The sequence below is a fragment of the Littorina saxatilis genome, linkage group LG11 (assembly GCF_037325665.1).
Source record: "Littorina saxatilis isolate snail1 linkage group LG11, US_GU_Lsax_2.0, whole genome shotgun sequence".
In the NCBI taxonomy this organism is placed as follows: Eukaryota; Metazoa; Mollusca; class Gastropoda; order Littorinimorpha; family Littorinidae; genus Littorina; species Littorina saxatilis.
This window is the reverse complement of record NC_090255.1, coordinates 3,897,539-3,917,913: the sequence shown is the minus strand read 5'-3', so window position 1 is coordinate 3,917,913 and position 20,375 is coordinate 3,897,539. Positions and strand designations below refer to the sequence as shown.

The window sequence follows — 20,375 nt, the reverse complement described above, 5'->3', positions numbered from 1 at the left end:
TGCGTGCTCTCATATGAACTGAAAGTCTAGAACAATGCGTGCTCTTATGTCAACTGAACGTCTAGAACAATGCGTGCTCTCATGTCAACTGAAAGTCTAGAACAATGCGTGCTCTCATGTCAACTTAAAATTTAGAACAATGCGTGCTCTCATGTCAACTGAAAGTCTAGAACAATGCGTGCTCTAATGTCTACTGAAAGTCTAGACAGACGTGGTGTACTCGATATGATCGCTAGCACACCATGGCATGTTCTTTTAAACTTGTATTTCACAGTTCCTGTCAAGATTTGCGTGAAAACAGGGGAGCGTGTTTGGGCCGGTACTGACTCAAACGTGATGGTGCGACTGCATGGACATAACTGCTACTCCCCCTATCATGCGCTTGACAGCCCTAAAGATGATTTCGAGGTCGGAAACTACGATTGTTACAAATTCGACACTTGGTCCGTTGGATATCAGGTAAGAGATATGACTTAATTCGGAATGCACATGTAAGATCGGTTAAATAATCTCCTACTGTCCCTCCTACAACACTCTAGACGTTGGAACTCCGGAAAGGTATGTGACTTGATTCGGAATGCAAATGATCTCCTACTGCCCCTTGTGTGTGTGTGTGTGTGTGTGTGTGTGTGTGTGTGTGTGTGTGTGTGTGTGTGTGTGTGTGCGTGTGCACGCTGTTGCTATTGTACTTCGCCGTGAGCACAAGTGAGAAGGCGCGATAAATAAGTGTTCATTATGCGCTTAAAACTGTTAGCGCACTCTTGGAGTGCGCTAACTTTTCCAGAGAGCGTATTCTTCCGCCCTTTTCCAAAGCGAGGCTGTGCCCCTTCTTTTGATGTGAGAAGATTCTTCTCATCCTCCGTGTTAGTGACATGTAGCTTATCTTCTCATCCTCCGCGTTAGTGACATGTAGCTTATCTTCTCATCCTCCGTGTTAGTGACATGTAGCTTATCTTCTCATCCTCCGTGTTAGTGACATGTAGCTTATCTTCTCATCCTCCGTGTTAGTGACATGTAGCTTATCTTCTCATCCTCCGTGTTAGTGACATGTAGCTTATCTTCTCATCCTCCGTGTTAGTGACATGTAGCTTATCTTCTCATCCTCCGTGTTAGTGACATGTAGCTTATCTTCTCATCCTCCGTGTTAGTGACATGTAGCTTATCTTCTCATCCTCCGTGTTAGTGACATGTAGCTTATCTTCTCATCCTCCGTGTTAGTGACATGTAGCTTATCTTCTCATCCTCCGTGTTAGTGACATGTAGCTTATCTTCTCATCCTCCGTGTTAGTGACATGTAGCTTATCTTCTCATCCTCCGTGTTAGTGACATGTAGCTTATCTTCTCATCCTCCGTGTTAGTGACATGTAGCTTATCTTCTCATCCTCCGTGTTAGTGACATGTAGCTTATCTTCTCATCCTCCGTGTTAGTGACATGTAGCTTATCTTCTCATCCTCCGTGTTAGTGACATGTAGCTTATCTTCTCATCCTCCGTGTTAGTGACATGTAGCTTATCTTCTCATCCTCCGTGTTAGTGACATGTAGCTTATCTTCTCATCCTCCGTGTTAGTGACATGTAGCTTATCTTCTCATCCTCCGTGTTAGTGACATGTAGCTTATCTTCTCATCCTCCGTGTTAGTGACATGTAGCTTATCTTCTCATCCTCCGTGTTAGTGACATGTAGCTTATCTTCTCATCCTCCGTGTTAGTGACATGTAGCTTATCTTCTCATCCTCCGTGTTAGTGACATGTAGCTTATCTTCTCATCCTCCGTGTTAGTGACATGTAGCTTATCTTCTCATCCTCCGTGTTAGTGACATGTAGCTTATCTTCTCATCCTCCGTGTTAGTGACATGTAGCTTATCTTCTCATCCTCCGTGTTAGTGACATGTAGCTTATCTTCTCATCCTCCGTGTTAGTGACATGTAGCTTATCTTCTCATCCTCCGTGTTAGTGACATGTAGCTTATCTTCTCATCCTCCGTGTTAGTGACATGTAGCTTATCTTCTCATCCTCCGTGTTAGTGACATGTAGCTTATCTTCTCATCCTCCGTGTTAGTGACGTGTAGCTTATCTTCTCATCCTCCGTGTTAGTGACATGTAGCTTATCTTCTCATCCTCCGTGTTAGTGACATGTAGCTTATCTTCTCATCCTCCGTGTTAGTGACATGTAGCTTATCTTCTCATCCTCCGTGTTAGTGACATGTAGCTTATCTTCTCATCCTCCGTGTTAGTGACATGTAGCTTATCTTCTCATCCTCCGTGTTAGTGACATGTAGCTTATCTTCTCATCCTCCGTGTTAGTGACATGTAGCTTATCTTCTCATCCTCCGTGTTAGTGACATGTAGCTTATCTTCTCATCCTCCGTGTTAGTGACATGTAGCTTATCTTCTCATCCTCCGTGTTAGTGACATGTAGCTTATCTTCTCATCCTCCGTGTTAGTGACATGTAGCTTATCTTCTCATCCTCCGTGTTAGTGACATGTAGCGTATCTTCTCATCCTCCGTGTTAGTGACATGTAGCTTATCTTCTCATCCTCCGTGTTAGTGACGTGTAGCTTATCTTCTCATCCTCCGTGTTAGTGACATGTAGCTTATCTTCTCATCCTCCGTGTTAGTGACATGTAGCTTATCTTCTCATCCTCCGTGTTAGTGACATGTAGCTTATCTTCTCATCCTCCGTGTTAGTGACGTGTAGCTTATCTTCTCATCCTCCGTGTTAGTGACGTGTAGCTTATCTTCTCATCCTCCGTGTTAGTGACATGTAGCTTATCTTCTCATCCTCCGTGTTAGTGACATGTAGCTTATCTTCTCATCCTCCGTGTTAGTGACATGTAGCTTATCTTCTCATCCTCCGTGTTAGTGACATGTAGCTTATCTTCTCATCCTCCGTGTTAGTGACATGTAGCTTATCTTCTCATCCTCCGTGTTAGTGACATGTAGCTTATCTTCTCATCCTCCGTGTTAGTGACATGTAGCTTATCTTCTCATCCTCCGTGTTAGTGACATGTAGCTTATCTTCTCATCCTCCGTGTTAGTGACATGTAGCTTATCTTCTCATCCTCCGTGTTAGTGACATGTAGCTTATCTTCTCATCCTCCGTGTTAGTGACATGTAGCTTATCTTCTCATCCTCCGTGTTAGTGACATGTAGCTTATCTTCTCATCCTCCGTGTTAGTGACATGTAGCTTATCTTCTCATCCTCCGTGTTAGTGACATGTAGCTTATCTTCTCATCCTCCGTGTTAGTGACATGCAGCTTATCTTCTCATCCTCCGTGTTAGTGACATGTAGCTTATCTTCTCATCCTCCGTGTTAGTGACATGTAGCTTATCTTCTCATCCTCCGTGTTAGTGACATGCAGCTTATCTTCTCATCCTCCGTGTTAGTGACATGTAGCTTATCTTCTCATCCTCCGTGTTAGTGACATGTAGCTTATCTTCTCATCCTCCGTGTTAGTGACATGTAGCTTATCTTCTCATCCTCCCTTGTTAGTGACATGTAGCTTATCTTCTCATCCTCCGTGTTAGTGACATGTAGCTTATCTTCTCATCCTCCGTGTTAGTGACATGTAGCTTATCTTCTCATCCTCCGTGTTAGTGACATGTAGCTTATCTTCTCATCCTCCGTGTTAGTGACATGTAGCTTATCTTCTCATCCTCCGTGTTAGTGACATGTAGCTTATCTTCTCATCCTCCGTGTTAGTGACATGTAGCTTATCTTCTCATCCTCCGTGTTAGTGACGTGTAGCTTATCTTCTCATCCTCCGTGTTAGTGACATGTAGCTTATCTTCTCATCCTCCGTGTTAGTGACATGTAGCTTATCTTCTCATCCTCCGTGTTAGTGACATGTAGCTTATCTTCTCATCCTCCGTGTTAGTGACATGTAGCTTATCTTCTCATCCTCCGTGTTAGTGACATGTAGCTTATCTTCTCACCCTCCGTGTTAGTGACATGTAGCTTATCTTCTCATCCTCCGTGTTAGTGACATGTAGCTTGTCTTCTCACCCTCCGTGTTGGTGAAATGTAGCTTGTCTTCTCACCCTCCGTGTTGGTGACATGTAGCTTGTCTTCTCATCCTCCGTGTTAGTGACATGTAGCTTATCTTCTCCACGTTACCAAATGATGCTTGACCCTAAAATTCTCGCGACTAAAAGCAGAAGTGTGTTTTTCTGACATATGTCGTGCGCCTGTGCAACAGTGAGTCTGAGCCTCTTCTTTCGACTTGCGAAGATTCTTCTTATCGGCTGTGTTACCAATCAATGATGCTTGACCCTAAAATGTCCCGCAGCTAAAAGCAGGGGTTTTTTCTGACAAATTTCGAGCTTGACAAAGCAGCATATGGAAGTCAACTGATTCAATGGACTGTCCTACTCGTATATGTAGCTGACGACACCACCAGTTCAGGACTGAAATGCGGCTTTCGCATATTTTAAGACAAGTACGATGTAAACAGAACACGCGAAGGCTTCAAAACATTCTTACCATGTAATCATAGCAGCAACCTCCCAGATGAATGCAGGTACATTTCGAAGTAATCTTGAACTTTAGCGTGTTAAATTCATAGCTCAAAATCAGTGACATTCTTTACTTATTTTTGATACAAGTCCATGTAAGCAAGCCAACGAACATTTGTCGTGAAATTAGTTGACGGATTGAGCTCCAAACTTAAGCATAATTAATTAATTTGGTTGTTCAATCGACCAAAATGCACCGAAAATGGCGTACGTTGTCAACCATGCGACATCATTTACACGAAAGAGTTGTCTCCCTTGTTCGCTCATACGGATAATTCCTTCTTTGACCCATGTAAACGAAATGCATTCGTACAGTTCATTGGAGTTCATTCCGTAACTTCAAAAGGATCTAAAATGACTTGTTATGATTACAAGTGCTGATTCTACAAATGTGGAGACTTACATGCCTCTGAATCCTGAGCTATGAATTTAACACGCTAAAGTTCAAGATTACCCATTGCGAGAAATAACATGCCAACTTTAGTTGTTTTGCGAATGAGAAAACGAACGTGTTACTTTCAGTCGTTTGACATCAGGGGAAGCCACTCATTTGCTTGGGGGTCGTTCATTTTTGGGGAGTATAGAACGTTTCGGTATCTTTTGATTTGTTGCACCAATAGTGAATACTTAAGTGAAACTGTATGCTAATGGGTACATTTCGCACAACTGTAACTCATAGTGTTTGTTGCTAATCGATACAATGAAACAGAGGGTATAGTATGTAATCAAATCGTAAAATGCATGGTCGCCGATGAAACCGTCAATACCCCCAAAATGTGCAAAGCCGACACACACACACAAGAGTAGATCTAACTACGCGTTTCGTTCAATAATTCATTTTCTCAATTTGCTCTATAAATCGCTTAGCGCACTGTGATGTCTCAATAACTGAAATACTTTAAGTTATTGAGACATCCCAGTGCACTAAGGGATTTATAGAGCAAATCGAGAAAATTCATTATTGAACGAAGCGCATAGCGCTGAGTTCAATAATTATTTTCGAGATTTGCTCTATAAATCCCTTAGTGCACTGGGATTGTTTCAATAACGATATTGTCAGTACCGCCAGAGAAAAAAGAAGATTCAAAACGCACATTTTGCAACGCGCATTTGGATAGGCGTAACTGTGTCGTCAGGTTTGTGTCACTGGATCTACTTTTGTGTACGTGTGGGCTGTCTCAAGTGTGTCGTGCTTTCGTCACACGCAAACTCTTGTTTTAATTTCTGTTGGTAAATTCCAGTGTAGCGTTAAGCTAAAAAAAGTGATGATCTTTCATGGAGACCTCATTTAAACTCGGAGAAAGGACTGTGCTCATAGTTATTTGCGATTCGAAACCTTCATCGAGCTTCGACAGATTGACTGTGCAGAGTTTTGCCCCTTGCCACGGTCGACGGAAAGTACATTTTCAAAATAAATGTGGCATGTTTCTCGTGTGGTATCTTCACTCATCGGGGAGTCTGGTACTAAATATGAACGGTAAGAATGCTCTGAACCATACACGTATTATATCCCCATCGTTTTTTCGTTCACATTTGCCCAACAAGTTAATTTGCTGAGCGGGGTTAAATGTCGTCTGCTACTGCTAGGCTACCTGGGCAATCGAACCACTGCAGTATGCATTGACTGAGTCTGCACGCATGACGCAGGCTGGTAATAAGTCTTATATATGGTAAGAACGTTCTGAACCTTACACGTTGTCGATTACGATTGTTCTCGCCTTGAAATAATTATTCGGAAACCATTCATTTACTGAACTGATGCAGTCGTATTTCAGTGTAGTCAGTGCTACGTATGACAGAGTCGATCGAGTCAGTCTTCCAAACTGGTTTAGCTGGTACGTTATCGGAATAACACTTGTGTTTTCTGAGAAAATGAAAGTTTTACGCCCTCACGGCAAAGCCATTAGGGGCATGTTACACGGGAAATCCCGGCTTTGTATGAAAATAAAAAATAAAAATGCGGGGGGGGGGGGGGGGGGGGATGTAGACAGCTGGCTGCCGGCTGCTAGAGGAGATCTGAAATGGGCTAGGGACCGGGTTGGGTCGTCTTGGGTCAGTGCTGAAATGGTTACTTTTTTGGCTGTTGGCCGAACGGACACCCGGGCTTCATATTTTTGCATGCATGTATTCGTGTTTCCAAGGCCTGAGGCTTTCGCTGTGACCCTGGGATCCTCACCGTGCGCATGTGTATGCGTGCACACGGGGGTGTTCGGACACCGAGGAGAGTCTGCACAAAGTTGACTCTGGGACACACATCCCGCGCCGAACTTGGGGGTTGAGCCCACGCTGATAGTAACAACCGGTTTTAAAGCCAGCGCCTCTACCGACTGGGCAAGCTCCCCCCCCCCCCCCCTAATTTGTTGGGGTCAAGAAGTTCCATGGAGGGCGGGGGGTATGGAGTAACACATCGTGTTTTGCTCAGAACATTCCCACCCATGCAGAGCCGCGCTATGGGTACGCATTACCGTGAAGCTGGCAGTCAGTGCTACCAAATGTCTGTGTCTACCACTCGGTGGTGACTTAATGTGGGTCTATGTAAGCAGATGCCAGCGCAAGCAATCTGCTGCAGAGTCAGGAGGCGGTTTGGTACAAGAGAACCTTAGAGGCCACAGCCTCGGCCGTCTAAGGGATCTGTGTGTCTGGAGGCACATTTGGTTTCTGAGGTTCAAGCGGAGCTGTTGCCTCTGCTCCCAAGTTCCCGTGTCTGGAGGCGTTTTTGGTATGGTAGCAAACCTGTAGGTTGGGGCCTCTGCCTTTCAGGATGCCAGGACTACAAAATGTGTGTCTTGGGACACATTTAGCTTAAGATTCCAGAAGTGGATCTGTGCTGTGCTGGGTCTGCTGCAAGCACACTAGAACCAGCTCGCAACAGTTGAGGTGAACAAATTGGTGACCAAGACCATCATCGGTTTCTCTCCGAGTGATGGGTGTGGGCGGAGAAAGTCTCCCAGACTGAGAGCATTCTCCCTTCTGTAGCGGATGAGACTAGACATCTCTTCCTTGAGAGTGTCACAACCTTCAAACACGTGTGTGAGGTGTCCAGTCTTGCCACACTGACAGACTACCATGTCCCAGTAGATGCGGCTGCTGACCGTGCGCAAGCGACGCAACAGGCTTAGGGGTCTCGGGGGGAGTGGGAGGTGGTGCCCTTTCCTATTGTAGGGGAGGTGTATCCATCCTCTCTCTTCACATGTTTGTGACAGTGTCTGCTCTCTTTCCTCTCTTTTTAGCTTGGCTAGCAGCAGTTTGGCTTCCTGGCAGGAGAGCCGAATGTCTGTCACTGGCATGGTTGACATAGCCGCTGCTTTTGCTGCTCTGTCCGCCATTTCATTTCCCCGGATTCCTGTGTGGGATGGCAGCCACATGAGGGAAAAGTCTGTTCCTTTTGTCATAATTTGGTGGGCTAAGAAATGAATTTCAGTTTGCATCTCTCCTCTGTTCTTGGTGCCATGTGCAAGTGCTTGCAACGAGGATTTTGAGTCCGTAAGGATGACCACCCCCAGGGGTGGGGTTGGCAGATCGTTTATCAGTGTGCAGGCCATGTAGATAGCAAATAACTCTGCAGAGAAGATGCTGATCCCCTTGTTTAGCTTGTATTTTCGTGTTATATCAAGTCCAAGAATCGACAAGGCACACCCAGCCTCCCCTGACTGCAGGATCGAACCATCTGTGAAGACCTGTAGGTGGCTTTTAAATCGTTGATCGATCTTTTCTTTTGCAACTGTGGCTAGCAGCAATGGGTCTTCTGCCTTTTTGAGGCCGTCTCCATAGTCCATGATCAGATTTGGGGCTTCAAGCAGCCATGGAGGGTAAGGAAGAGTACCACCTGTGACCAGCTTTTCCTTGGACAGGCCACTCTGTTCCCATATGCCCTTCACATGGTTGTATATTGGGAGCACTGTTTGGTATGTATGAGTCTTGGATTCAAGAGCTTTGTATTGCATGTGGTCGGTATCTCCCATGTCTGGGGTAAATACTTCCACTGCCGTGTTTGGGACACAGTGTATTCTGACAGCCAGCTGTGCACATCTGAGGTGGCATTCCTCTTTCAGTGGCAGCCATCCCACTTCCTGGTAAAGTAGAGTGGAGACTGCCGATCTGGGGACCCCCAGCGCCACTTTGAGAGCGGCTCTTTCTACTCTTTCAAGCTTTACCCACTGACTGTCAGGAGCTGCAAAGAAAGCCTCTTGGCCATAGCTGAGGCGCGACCGAACAAGGGCACGGACAAGATGGATCAATGGTTTTCCGGCTGCCCACGACTCTCTGCTCAGAACCTTTATCAGGTTTAGAGAGCGTTGAGCTTTTCTCACAAGTGAGTCTATGTGTGGGCCCCAACTGAGAGAGCTTGTGAATGTCACTCCCAAGAACTTGGTTTTATTTGCTGGCACCAGCTGCACCCCATTTATGGTGATGGAACATGTCCTTTTGACAAGCTGCACTCCTGTGAAAGCCATGAACACGGTTTTTTTGGTAGATAGCTCAAAGCCATTCGTCTGCATGTAGTCAGCGATTTGGTCGACTTTTTCTTGGTACCGCCCCATTTTTTGATTGTTCTTTCTGACTTGCAGTTGACTGCTTCCCAGAGGGCCATGTCATCGGCAAACAGAGACAATGAGGCCTCCTTGAGGTTCAGATTTGCTGCATCGTGGACCATGATGCTGAACAATATGGGGGCTATGATGCTTCCTTGAGGCACCCCCATATCTAGGACATGTGTTTGAGAGATGGACTGCCCCACTCTAACAGCCATGGACCTGTCTGTGAGGAATTCCTGGACAAATTCCAGCAGGCGCCCTGAGATCCCCATGTTGGACATTTTCTGAATTAGCTTTCCATGCCAGACCGTGTCAAATGCTCTTCTAATGTCGAAGAAGGTTGCCAGCACTGTTCTGCCTCGTGCTTTAGCCTTCTTGATGTGGGCTGTAAGTTTTACCACATGCTCCATGCAGGCTCGACCCTTTCTGAAGCCTGCCTGGCAGAGGGGAAGAATGTTGTTCTTTTCAAGAAAGTGTTCTAGTCTGTTTTTTACAATTCTTTCGTATACCTTGCCAAGGTGAGGTGTGAGTGAAATTGGGCGGTAGCTTGTCGGCAGGTGCCGGGGTTTACCGTCTTTGGGAAGAGCAATCACCAGAGCGTTTTTCCAGGCTGAGGGAAGTTTTGAGCTCGCCCAACAGTGCTGGTAAAACTGTAGCAGCACTTCCAGCATTGGCTCAGAAAACCGGCGTATCAGGTTGTATGAAATGGGGTCTAAGCCGGTTGCAACATTTCCGGATTTGATTCCTTGGATTGCCTTCCTCAACTTATTGATACCCAGATCCTGGTTTATCGGCAGTGAGTTGTCTGCTGCTGCTCGCCCGAATTTATCTTCTTCCTTTCGACGGTAATCAGCGAGCGACTGTGGCATATGAGCTGCCTGACTGACTTTTGCAAATGTCTCAGCCAGCACCTCGGCCTTCTCAAGATTACTTTGTGTGTACTCATTCCCGTTCAGCAAAGGTTTTTCAGGCAAGAACACTTTCCTTTTGAATTTTCGCAGCTTGTTCCATACAAGGGACGCGTTTCCTTGGTTATGCACCTTTTTACAACAGAAATCTGTCCAGTAGGCTGCTTTTGCCTGTTCATTGACCGCAGCACACTCCTTTTCAACTTCTTCGAGGGCTGTTTTATTGGAGGCTGACTGATTCTTCTGATATGCTTTTGTAAAACGCCGTTTGCGCTGCACCGCAGCTCTGCATTCTTCATTCCACCAGGGGGAAGGTGCCTGTTCTCTCTTTTGAGGCCCAGAAGCGCGTTTTGGAATAGCTTGGTCAGCTGCACTGAGGATTGCCTGTCTGATGTTACCATAGTACTAGTCTATGTCATTGTCTTTGAACTCAGTCTCTCCACATATATGCGTCAGAGTCTTCTTGAACTTCTCCCAATCTGCTTTGGCACAGATGTACTTTGGCGTACGATCAACTTCAGCAGGATCAGGGTCAGCTTCATGGATGGTCGCGTGTATCAGATAGTGGTCAGATCCGAGTGTGTTGGGGTAGACCTGCCAGTCGATGGTAAGGGCAAGTTCGGGGCTAACCAGGGTAAGATCAATGGCAGATGATCTGTCTCTTTGTCGCTGGGCTTGTCTGGTGGCCGTGCCATCATTAAGTAGCACCAAATCTGAGATGCTGATGTCTTCAGCCAGCTGAGTGTCAGGGCTACTTTCTGCGTCGGCGTCCCACATCCGGTGGTGCGCGTTGAAATCCCCCATCACTACCCAGCTGCCCGAATCTGACGAGAGCTGAGTGAGCCAATTGGTACAACCCTGTGCCTTGCAGCCCCTGGGATAGTAGACGTTCACTAGATTAAGTGGCCTCCTTCCCCGCATGGAGATCTGCACTGCACACATGGAACCAAGTCCTTCCATATCTTGCATTGGTGGGTCTACAAGCTTGTACTTGAGGTCTGCCCGGATGTATGTGGCAACATGTACTCTCCCATTGTCAGCCAGGGCAACCTCGGGTGGGTAGTAGTAACCTTCCAACCGTGGGAGGTTTCCTATCCTATCCGAGGCTGACTGTAGAGCAACAATATCAGTCTCAAAATTGTTCAGATGATCTACTAACAATGGCAGCCGGCTGCTAAGGCTCAGCGCATTCCACTGTAATAAAGACAGGTTTTTGTGCTTTCTGCTAGCGGGTGGGAATTTTATACTAACTCATCATTTGGTAATGTGGATGATAAGCTACATGCCACTAACACGGCATATGAGAAGAATCTATGCAAGTCGGCGAAAATTAGATGAAACACAGCCGCTTCTATTTTTAGATCAGTGGCCACTGTGGCACAGGCACATGCAATCTGTCAGAAAAAAACCCACTTCTGCTTTAATTGAGAAGCAGGGAATTTATGGTCATTTGGTATTGTGGAGAATATAAGCTACATGTCAGTAATTAATTCTGAGGATGAGAGCACAGTCTTGCTTAGGCGAAGGGCGTAAGAATACACTCTGTGGAAAAGTTAGCGCACTCCAAGAGTACGCTAACAGTTTTAGTGCATCGCCATTAGCCAATCAACTGGTTCACATCAGTCATGTGACACCAGTACTTACTGACAATTTAAGTTATTGAGACATCCCAGTGCACTAAGGGATTTATAGAGCAAATCGAGAAAATTCATTATTGAACGAAGCGCATAGCGCTGAGTTCAATAATTATTTTCGAGATTTGCTCTATAAATCCTTTAGTGCACTGGGATTGTTTCAATAACGCTATTGTCAGTACCGCCATAGAAACAAGAGGCGAAGCCTTCAAGGCTCACGTAAGAAATAGACAAACAGTAACACAAACTCAATCACTCCGTCACACATACACACCCACACACACAGTAAGCTTAGGTGATACTGTGCAAGAAAGAGAGACACTAGATCTAGATCTGTCTGTGTCTGCATGTAGCCTACTTACAGGGACACGACTGCCAAATAGTCTCGGCCCGCTCAAAATAACAATGACCGAGACCACACACACCACGCGAGAGAGAAAGACTACAGGGAGGCATGCCGTCATGATGCATTAATTGACGTCAAACACTTTTGACCGTGACGTAATCTTATGCGAGCTTTATCCATAGTCTTGGATAACCACTCACACATAGACTCGGAAATGTTAAAGTTTCTACCACAGACATACACACACACACACGCACGCACGCACAAACAGACAAAGTTACGATCGCATAGGCTACACTTCGTGAGCCAAAAAGAAGATTCCAAACGCACATTTTGCAACGCGCATTTGAATAGGCATAACTGTGTGGTCAGGTCGTGTACAGTAAAGATCTACTTTTGTGTGGGGTGTCTCAAGTGTGTCGTGCTTTCGTCACACGCATTTTAATTTCTGTTGGTAAATTCCAGTGTAGCGTTAATCTGAACAGTGATGATCTTTCAGAGAGACCTCATTTAAACTCGGAGAAAGGACTGTGCTCTAGTCTTCATTATTTGCGATTCGAAACCTCCAGTCGAGCTTCGACGGATTGACTGTGCGGAGTGACTCCCCTTGAATTGACTCGAAGAGGGACTCGACGGTTCGCACATTTTCAAAACAAATGTGGCATATTTCTCGTGTTTTATCTTCACTCATCGGGGAGTCTGATACTAAATATGAACGGTAAGAATGCTCGGAACCCTACACGTATTATATCCCCATCGTTTTTTCGTTCACATTTGCCCAACATGTTAATTTGCTGAGCGGGGTTAATGTCGTCTGCTACTGTGCTAGGCTACCTGGGCAATCGAACCACTGCAGTCTGCACTGACTGAGTCTGCACGCGTGAGGCACTGAGGCTGGTAATAAGTCTTATATATATGGTAAGAACGTTCTGAACCTTACACGTTTTCGATAACGATTGTTCTTGCCTTGAAATAATAATTCAGAAACCATTCATTTACTGAACTGATGTAGTCGTATTTCTGTGTAGTCTGCTACAGAGTCGATCGAGTCAGTCTTCCAAACTGGTCTAGGTGGTACGTTATCGGAATAACACTTGCGTTTTCTGTTAGCCGCTGGGAATTGTATACTAACTCATCATTTGGTAATGTGGATGATAAGCTACGTGTAGGATCTACTTTTGTGAAAGGACTGTGCTCTGAGTTATTTGCGATTCGAAACCTTCATCGAGCTTCGACAGACTTGACTGTGCAGAGTTTTGCCCCTTGCCAAGGTCGACGGAAAGCACATTTTCAAAATAAGAGTGGCATGATTCTCGTGTGGTATCTTCACTCATCGGGGAGTCTGGTACTAAATATGAACGGTAAGAATGCTCTGAACCCTACACGTATTATATCCCCATCGTTTTATCGTTCACATTTGCCCAACATGTTAATTTGCTGAGCGGGATTTATGTCGTCTGCTAGTGCTACGCCGCACTGCACTGAGTCTCATTTCATAAACAAAAATTGCTCGTCTCGTTGCACTGAGTCTGCAAGCACGAGGCAGGCTGGTAATAAATCTTATATATGGTAAGAACGTTCTAAACCCTACACGTTTTCGATTCCAATTGTTTTTGCCTTGAAATAATAATTCGGAAACCATTCATTTACTGAACAGATGCAGTCTTATTTCAGTGTAGTCTGCTACGCCGGTGCTGATCTAGCTGCTAATGCTACGTTATCGGAATAACACTTGTGTTTTCTGTTAGCTGCTGGGATTTGTATACTAACTCATCATTTGGTAATGTGGATTATAAGCTACATACCACTAACATGGCATAATTATGAGAGGAATCTTTGCAAGTCGAAACTGAAAAATTAGACACAGCGGGTTCTATTTTTAGATCAGTGGCAACAGTTACTGTGGGCGGCACAGGCGCATGCAATCTGTCAGAAAACAAGAGGCGAAGCCTTCAAGGCTCCCGTAAGAAATCAACAAACAGTAACATAACACAAACTCACTCACTCCGTAACACACACACACACACAAACACACACACACACACACACACACACACACACACACACACACACACACACACACGCACACACACACACACACACACACACACACAGTTAAAACTAACGCATCATATCAACTCCATGTATAATTTTCAAAAGAAGGCAAACAGATAAAATGACTAGGGTAATGGGTTAGGTACCTGCCATGTGGGCACTTTTTCCACTGCTGTCCTCAGTCCTATACTTTTCATCAAGACTTGTCACCATGCCGAGTAGATCTAAATTCGGAAGTCTTCATGTGGCTGAGGCATATATCTGACATAGCGTCGATCTTGTTGTAGGTTAACCTCCTTTCTGAAACAAATGGCAAAATGCGATTAGTTATGATGACTACAACCTACACAAATATAAACAGTGTTTTGAAACAAAATAGTCAGGTTATACAAGCCACTTTACCTATGCAGCATGGTAACCCTACAATATGCGAAACATGTCGACTGCAGCAGCCTGGTTCTTAAAATAATTCTGACGGTCAACACAGCCAGAAATGCCAACAAAGACAAGAAAGCTGTTGCAAGGTAAGCTTACCAAACGTTACATAGCGAATCATATGATAGTGCGTAAACAGCAAACAGTAGATCTACAATCAAAGAGAGGATCGAGTCTGGAATGAAACGCAATACAGATCTAGCATTCAACAACTGTCTTTCACGTTCAAGGAAGTTGTTGCACTTACTAAATTTTACAGACAAAACCATGACAGTGCATGTTTTGAATCTGAGGAAAAAATCGTGATCATTTTGACTTTGAGAACAGATTCATTCCGTTTCCTTATATCTGCATGTTCAAGTAAATGGTGGACAGTTTTTTTCGGGCAGAGTAAACTTAACTTGAGACTCTACTGCAAGTCTTGAAATTCACATAAATCGAACCACGAGCAAAGACATCCAAACAATACAGGCACTTTAGATCAACTCATTTCACTAGAGGTGACTGCCTAGCACTGTGTTTGACATCCGTGTCTGCTGAAATAAAAAGAAATTAAAACAAAACGGATTAACAGTAGGTGACACGTTATCAGCGTGGAAGACACTAGATCTGTCTCTGAACGTACCGGGATACGGCTGCAAGATCGACACTGACTGCCGCGCTTTCGACAGCTCTTCCTCGCGTGGACATTGGAAACACGCTGTGCAGATCAAATTGTAGGAAATCTCCCTTTGGTATCTTCTTTATTTACTTTTCTGGAGCTTAGAAACCGAACAACATGAAATCGTCTTCCCCGGCGAATCGGCGAGGTGAGAACTGGACCACAATCCTTCGCGCTACCCCTGACCTGATCTTGACACCTGACCTGCCGTCTACATACCAAACACGACACAAACCAGTCAACTGCTTGTACCCCTTCAAAACCCCCCACCACCCGTTTTCTTTGGATACACGATTTAACTACACACATGCCGACACAATGTTGATCATTGCTTCAATAATTTGAAGATGGTGCTTGAAAATTAACCACGTGAAATGAGTATTTCGGTGTTTAGCCAAAAATGTTAAAGTTTCTACCACAGACATACACACATACATACGCACGCACGCACGCACAGACAGACAAAAGTTAGCATCGCATAGGCTACACTTACGTGAGCCAAAAACCACTTCTGCTTTAATTGAAAAGCAGGAAATTTATGGTCATAATCATTGGTATTGTGGAGAATATAAGCTACATGTCATTAATTAATTCTGAGGATGAGAGTACAGTCTCGCTTTGGCAAAGGGTGTAAGAATACGCTCTGTGAAAAAGTTAGCGCACTCCAAGAGTGTGCTAACAGATTTAGCGCATCGCCATTAGCCAATCAACTGGTTCACATCAGTCATGTGACACCAGTACTTACTGACAATTATTATTATTATTATTATTATTATTATTATTATTATTATTTAAGTTATTACGACCTCACAGTGCACTAAGAGATTTATAGAGCAAATCAAGAAAAATAATTATTAAACGAAGTGCAAAGCTCTGGGGATTTTTTTTCCTATCCGAATGTCCGTGTGTATTTGTGATTAGAGAAGTCCCCCTCTGGGCGAGGACTGGTTGCAATAAAACCTCGTTAATACGCTTACACCACAACTCTTATACATAAACATTTGAGTGGAATGAGCGCTTTTGCTGCTAGCCCTGCTTACCTCCCCTGGCGCGAGCGCTAGAGGACACGGGTGAAAAAATCGCTTCTTTGCGATGTGTAAATCGGTACTTTTCTATTTAATTTCTGCAGCTTAGGTAAATGCGCATAGTCTTCATTGTTTTTACATTTAGTCAAGTTTTGACTAAATGTTTTAACATCGAGGGGGAATCGAAACGAGGGTCGTGGTGTATGTGTGTGCGTGTGTGCGTGCGTGCGTGTAGAGCGATTCAGACCAAACTACTGGACTGATCTTTATGAAATTTGACATGAGAGTTCCTGGGTATGATATCCCCGAACGTTTTTTTAATTTTTTTGATAAATGTCTTTGATGACGTCATATCCGGCTTTTCGTGAAAGTTGAGGCGGCACTGTCACGCTCTCATTTTTTAACCAAATTGGTTGAAATTTTGGTCAAGTAGTCTTCGACAAAGGCCGGACTTCGGTATTGCATTTCAGCTTGGTGGCTTAAAAATTAATTAATGTCTTTGGTCATTAAAAATCTGAAAATTGTAAAAAAAAAAAAAAATTCTAAAACGATCCAAATTTACGTTCATCTTATTCTCCATCATTTGCTGATTCCAAAAACATATAAATATGTTATATTCGGATTAAAAACAAGCTCTGAAAATTAAATATATAACAATTATTATAAAAATTAAATTTTTGAAATCAAACACTTTCATCTTATTCCTTGTCGGTTCCTGATTCCAAAAACATATAGATATGATATGTTTCGATTAAAAACACGCTCAGAAAGTTAAAACAAAGAGAGGTACAGAAAAGCGTGCTATCCTTCTCAGCGCAAGTACTACCCCGCTCTTCCTGTCAATTTCACTGCCTTTGCCGTGAGCGGTGGACTGACGATGCTACGAGTATACGGTCTTGTTGCGTTGCATTGCGTTCAGTTTCATTCTGTGAGTTCGACAGCTACTTGACTAAATGTTGTATTTTCGCCTTACGCGACTTGTTTAAATTTGTGGTGTCGAGGTATGTCCGAATCATATGCTACCCATCTTTTACACATGGCGCAGTTACCTAAGCTGCAGAAATTAAATAGAAAAGTACCGATTTACACATCGCAAAGAAGCGATTTTTCATCGTGTCCTCTAGCGCTCGCGCCAGGGGAGGTAAGACGCTTCTCTCCCTTGGGCCAAGGGAGGTGACCAATGCTAGCAGCAAAACCGCTCATTGATCTCATTTAATATTGGTTGCATTTAGCATTTTTTTTTATCTATCAATTCATTCCATTTGTATGCCTCTTTAGTGGATATTATGTGTCCAGTATTTGTTTAAGGACAGGTTTAATGCCTTTTTAGTGGATATTATGTGTTTAGTATTTATTTAAGGACAGGTTTAATGCCTCTTTAGTAGATATTATGTGTTTAGTATTTGTTTAAGGACAAGGCAGTGTGCCCTACACCTTTATCCTTGTTAAATAAAGTCCTTACTTTCGTTTTTTCGCTTGTTCGTTCTCTATCTCTCTCTCTCTCTCTCTCTCTCTCTCTCTCTCTCTCTCTCTCTCTCTCTCTCTCTCTCTCTCTCTCTCTCTCTTTCTCTCTCTCCGTCACCCACCCTCTCGCTCCCCCTTTTTATATTTAGTCAAGTTTTGACTAAATATTTTAACATCGAGGGGGAATCGAAACGAGGGTCGTGGTGTATGTGCGTGTGTCTGTGTGTGTGTGTGTGTGTGTGTGTGTGTGTGTGTGTGTGTGTGTGTGTGTGTGTGTGTGTGTGTGTGTGTGTGTGTAGAGCGATTCAGACTAAACTACTGGACCGATCTTTATGAAATTTGACATGAGAGTTCCTGGGTATGAAATCCCCGAACGTTTTTTTCATTTTTTTGATAAATGTCTTTGATGACGTCATATCCGGCTTTTCGTGAAAGTTGAGGCGGCACTGTCACGCCCTCATTTTTCAACCAAATTGGTTGACATTTTGGTCAAGTAATCTTCGACGAAGCCCGGACTTCGGTATTGCATTTCAGCTTGGTGGCTTAAAAATTAATTTATGACTTTGGTCATTAAAAATCGGAAAATTGTAAAAAAAAATTGAAATTTATAAAACGATCCAAATTTACGTTCATCTTATTCTCCATCTATCCTTCTTAGCGCAACTACTACCCCGCTCTTCTTGTCAATTTCACTGCCTTTGCCATGAGCGGTGGACTGACGATGCTACGAGTATACGGTCTTGCTGAAAAATGGCATTGCGTTCAGTTTCATTCTGTGAGTTCGACAGCTACTTGACTAAATATTGTATTTTCGCCTTACGCGACTTGTTCTTTCTCTCTCTCTCTATTTTTTTTTCGGCAAAAAGACTTATACCCCCCCCCCCCCCCCCCCACCTGTTTCGTCAAACAGGTGAAAGATGTCCAACTTAAAATGGATCCAATTGGCAATGACGCGGCCTGGTTTGTGGAGTACATGACGTTGAGGTACAATAACACCTTGTTCTGCTCCAAGTACAGTCTGGGAAGGTGGTTCTTCGGCGATTCAACCCCAAAATGGACACGGCCAACGTGAGTGATTATTCTTCCGCTCGGTCTAGTTAGTACTACAGTGGAACATCTCTGTTAAAGATGCTGCTCGGTCTAGTTAGTACTACAGTGGAACATCTCTGTTAAAGATGCTGCTCGGTCTAGTTAGTACTACAGTGGAACATCTCTGTTAAAGATGCTGCTCGGTCTAGTTAGTACTATAGTGGAACATCTCTGTTAAAGATGCTGCTCGGTCTAGTTAGTACTATAGTGGAACATCTCTGTTAAAGATGCTGCTCGGTCTAGTTAGTACTATAGTGGAACATCTCTGTTAAAGATGCTGCTCGGTCTAGTTAGTACTATAGTGGAACATCTCTGTTAAAGATGCTGCTCGGTCTAGTTAGTACTACAGTGGAACATCTCTGTTAAAGATGCTGCTCGGTCTAGTTAGTACTATAGTGGAACATCTCTGTTAAAGATGCTGCTCGGTCTAGTTAGTACTACAGTGGAACATCTCTGTTAAAGATGCTGCTCGGACTAGTTAGTACTACAGTGGAACATCTCTGTTAAAGATGCTGCTCGGACTAGTTAGTACTACAGTGGAACATCTCTGTTAAAGATGCTGCTCGGTCTAGTTAGTACTACAGTGGAACATCTCTGTTAAAGATGCTGCTCGGTCTAGTTAGTACTACAGTGGAACATCTCTGTTAAAGATGCTGCTCGGACTAGTTAGTACTACAGTGGAACATCTCTGTTAAAGATGCTGCTCGGTCTAGTTAGTACTACAGTGGAACATCTCTGTTAAAGATGCCGCTCGGTCTAGTTAGTACTACAATGGAACATCTCTATTAAAGATGCTGCTCGGTCTAGTTAGTACTACAGTGGAACATCTCTGTTAAAGATGCTGCTCGGTCTAGTTAGTACTACAGTGGAACATCTCTGTTAAAGATGCTGCTCCGGTCAGAGCATCGTGGAAGCAACGATTTGTCTTTTAGTCGCAAACAAGGATATACACCGTCATAAATAACTATGGCATTCCGTTTGTCAAATAATTATTTGGATACTTTTTCATGTTTTTTTCACCAGTTTTAGCTAAATAATCATAATTTAGAAGCTCATGTGCTAAATAAGTAAATATTTATAAACAATGTAAAACCATTCATTATTTACCTAAACAACTCATTGTTTACGTAAATAATTCATTTTACGTATGTAAAGCCGAGCGGTGGTAGCTTCACGGAAACTGTCTGCGTCTAAGGTGTTACTGTGCGTGCGGTCTTAAAGGACATTTGTCAGGATGGCATTCAAACCACACGCACCAGACGAACAGACGAATACAAAGTCAACAAGAGTATAATAGGATTTCCAATTGTATTCAAACAAAAACATCAAAAGAAAACATACGTGGGTTCTTCCATAGAAAATATATCTAAAAAGAGTCTAGGTTGGCTTTAATACAGTCTAAACACTACACTAACAAATAAAATCTGAGTCTTTAAAATGCTGGAAAATCGGGCATGACCCGTAGGTACCCTAGCGATCTAACTTACTCTTTGAAAATAAAACCTAAGTCCTACTCTGGATGAAAAATCGGGCAGGGGTTCGGGGCCTGGACAAAATCGAGTGACGCCACTCGATCACTGCTTGTTGGTAACCTTAGGGTAGCGCGCACTACCCTAATAAGCCTTGTGGTAACCGAGTGAACAGCGCACACTGCTTACTATTGCCAGTGGGACAAGAGTTGCGTATCGAGGACGTGGTCTGTCAGGT

General features: G+C 43.8%; 1 long non-coding RNA gene across 1 annotated transcript in view; it reads left to right on the top strand.

Moving 5' to 3' along the window:
* Window positions 1-278: 278 nt before the first annotated feature.
* Window positions 279-20,375, top strand: part of LOC138980646 (uncharacterized) — a 59,481-nt gene continuing 39,384 nt past the window's right edge. Inside the window, exons 1-2 of the long non-coding RNA XR_011460418.1 lie at window positions 279-459; window positions 18,490-18,647. This is a non-coding gene — a long non-coding RNA (uncharacterized lncRNA). The remainder of the gene's footprint in view (window positions 460-18,489; window positions 18,648-20,375) is intronic.